Source organism: Penaeus monodon, chromosome 24 (genome assembly GCF_015228065.2).
Source record: "Penaeus monodon isolate SGIC_2016 chromosome 24, NSTDA_Pmon_1, whole genome shotgun sequence".
NCBI lineage: Eukaryota > Metazoa > Arthropoda > Malacostraca > Decapoda > Penaeidae > Penaeus > Penaeus monodon.
Genome location: NC_051409.1, coordinates 14,487,902 through 14,488,613, shown reverse-complemented (window position 1 = coordinate 14,488,613; position 712 = coordinate 14,487,902).

The following is a 712-nucleotide window of genomic DNA, read 5'->3' as shown; positions in this document are numbered from 1 at the left end:
CCTATAAGGGCAGAGGGCTCTGAAGCCGTCTCATTGTTCCTTCTGTTCTTTATTCTCTCTTTGTCTCTCCTCTCTTCCCTTGACCTTGCAAATCTCCTATTCCCTGTCCATATTTACTTCCTTTTTTTGTCTTTGTTTTTCCATTTCGTTCCCCTTCCCAGAACTTCTTTTCCTGTATATCTACGACAAACGTTTCCCTTATGTAATGTTCACATAACGTTGGAAACCAGAATCGACTCCCATACCCCCATTATTCCGCCCTCCCTTTCCCTTCTCCTTTTGTCCCATATTTGGAACGAATTATATCTGGAACAATCACCAGCATCTGCTTTTAGTAGTTATTTAGGAGAATTATGATAATGTACCTCATGACCCTCAGCAATTTGTATTCTTTTTTGGAAGTGGGGGATGCTATGGGTACACTGTAATTACTGTCGAATGTCCGCATTTTCATCTAGCTGTCTGCCTATCTATCACACTATCTTTCTGAATCTCTCTCTTTCATCTTCATTCTCCCTCCCTCGTTTCTACTAACTTTCCTCGTCTTTTATCTCCTACCTTTTATCCTGTCTCTGCTCTTTGCCCTTACCATCGCCTCCTCCTCACCCACCCAAGTATCCACTCCTTCCCTCCACTCCTTTCTCTACCGTCTCCATCCCGTCCCCTCTCTACCTCCTCTTCATGCTCTCCATCCTCTCTCCTCATTCCTCTA